This window comes from Vipera ursinii (genome assembly GCF_947247035.1).
Source record: "Vipera ursinii genome assembly, chromosome: Z".
Lineage (NCBI taxonomy): Eukaryota > Metazoa > Chordata > Lepidosauria > Squamata > Viperidae > Vipera > Vipera ursinii.
The window spans coordinates 42207907-42210842 of record NC_139517.1 but is presented as its reverse complement, the minus strand read 5'-3'; positions in this window follow the sequence as shown (position 1 = coordinate 42210842).

Below are 2936 nucleotides of genomic sequence, written 5' to 3'. Positions count from 1 at the left end.
ATAAACTGGATTTTGTTGCAATAATTTTTTCTTATGTCTGCCTTGTCTTTCATAGACAAAATAGTAGCAAATAGATTTTTATAAATTAAAAATTTTAGGCTCACATGTTTCGCTTTTCCAGATTTTTACCAGCTTTTAGCTGTACTTTCTAAATGGGTCTGAGAACTAGGGATGCACTTCTATTCAATTTAGGTGGGAGAGGCGTTTTGGACCCAGCATAGTGTGCTTCCTGTACCTATCATTGGTTCCTTCAACAAACTATGAATGTCCTGGAACTGCAAGCCCAGGAAAAGGAGTGACAGGTAACTTGACCATATAAATATCAGATCCAATGCACTTTCCCATTTTGCACACTCGTATGGAGAATTTTAGTACTATTTGTTCAGTAGAAATGACAAAATTTGACCTGGCCAATATTTGGAAATAACATAACACAAAACGTAAACTTCCAGTTCTTATTGGATAGATCAATACAACATTTAAGAGAGATTATTTCCTATTTAATGAATTGGGTAATCTACGTTTCCTTGAAAATAGATGTTTATTTACACTTTACCTTTATTATTTTTATAAATAACTCAAGGTGATGAACATACCCAGTACTCAATTCTCCCTCCTATTTTTCCCATATAAAAATCTGAAGTGAGTGATTTGGGCTGAGAATGACTGGTCAATGTTAACAGTATTTTTAGATGTTGTGATCACTTCAAAATCACCTCTGTAATGTTTGGGTTGTTGCAACAAACTTCTGTCTCTGAGAGCCACTCAGTGTCTAATATTCCTGAGTGAATCTTGTATCATTGGCAGTTGTAAAAATTGCCAATAGTTTATAAAAGACTGCTTAGTTTCAGATCATCCTTTGAAAAAGACCCCTGAAGATGAAATTATCAGCATTCTCTAGCCTTTTGGATTCATTACAATTAGTTTAAAGCAATTTCCATCAAACAAGGAATCTTAACTTCAAAGCTACACAAATACTATTAATCTCATCAGCTCCATAACATCTGCTCACTCTACAAATTTTTTCCCAAGCATTAGAAAAAACCTAGAATCATCTGAGAACTCTGAAAAAAGATACCAAATGTTTCCTTTGGTACCTTCAAAGTAATCATCTCAGTTGCTATCTTGCAACTTTTTTTTCCTGGTTATGGACTTTTGTTTCCTACATTGATCATGTCCTTATCTGTCTATCAATTGGTCTGAAGCCTAAACTCTTCAGCTGAGTCCAGCCAGTAAGCCAGTTTTCAATTCACAGAACTGCATTACAGAAGATCAGAAGTTTGTGAAGCCATGATTAATATATCAATCAATACAGATGTACTGTCAGTTATCATGATGGGACAGATTTTAGTTTTCAACAAACTTTAAATAGAATTCTGGTTCCTCATAATATGCCTGCTATCCTCCTATTATATCTTCGGAAAACTGTCTCCCTGATCATCTTGTGGTCAGATTCTGCAATGAAATTCTAGCTGCCAAAGAGACTCTTCCTCCAAATTTCCAGTAAAAATTCTTCCAGTTGTTTCCTGAGGATGCTTCATAAATTCTGACACTGCCCATGTTATTGATTCCTCCTACGTTGTATTACTAAATCTTCTGGAAGTCTTGCCATCAAACTCATGTGAACTTCTCATTATATTAACATCAGTGTTATGCATTTTTTTCATTTCTGATAGGGAGGATTCTAATTCTGATTTTTGTTTGCATCTAATGTCTGAACTTTGTAATAACTACATCTACATTGCCAGAACTCTAGATTTGATGTTCAACAAAGCCAACTTACAGTACTTATTTCTTTATGTTAGAGCATGCACAGTCTTATTGCGCTGAGGTAACTCAGGAGTAAATACAGTAAACAGTGGTTTGCATTAAATGGTGGTTTTTTTTTTTTTTTTTGAGATTTTTATACCGCCCTTCTCCCAAAGGGACTCAGGGCGGTTCACAGGGCATAAATATAAACACCAATACAAACATTAAAAAAAATAATTAAATTAATGCCCAAGTTAAAACCAGAATACTAAAACAAACCAATAAAAAACCCAAGTACCCCCATCAGGCCAGACCCGCTAGTTCAAATAAATGGGTCTTCAACCCGCGACGGAAGGATCGGAGGTCTGATGCCATCCGGAGCTCGACCGGCAGTTGATTCCATAACGCCGGAGCACCCACAGAGAAGGCCCTCCCCCTGGGGGCCACCAGTCGACATTCCTTGACAGGAGGCACCCTTTATTCCTAGTGTATATTGTAGATAGTGTAATATAAACTCTGTGGGTTTATATTACACTATCTACAATATACACTAGGAATAAAATACATTCACGTAGTAATACAGCAAACTCCAACACAAAGCAATTACAGCAGGAAATGGATGAGAAAGACTCCAGCAAAGCCTTCCCTTTTATATCCAGACTCTTAAAAGGATACACACACCTGCTGAGTCATTCTTATCATTGCATCATCCACCTTACCTTATGTTACATCATTACATTAGCTGTTTAGCCTTTAAATCATTATCCTGACACTAGCTTTTGTTGTTCATTTTGATTAAACTCTAGTTGCCTATATTCTGTTTTGCTCACTTATCCTCCTACTCCAGGAAATTGAAGTGCACATAGACTAAAAGATAAATGCAATTTCTTTTTCCAACATCACTATCAACATTCCATAACAGCAAAACATAACAAGGAGCAAAAAATACATTGTTCTGGTAATTAAAGAGAACAGAAAATTAAACTCAGCAAATTGCCAAACTTATTCAGCTGCTGCATTAGCTATATACAGTATGATATACTAAAAACTCTTAAGGAAAAGAAGGAAGAGATATTTCTCATTACTCGCTTTTAGTCAAGAAAAATCATCCAATACATTTCTGAGGCCTTTACAATGCTAAAACACCAAAAATCCATTCTTAAATATGATTTTTATTTCAGTCCTAT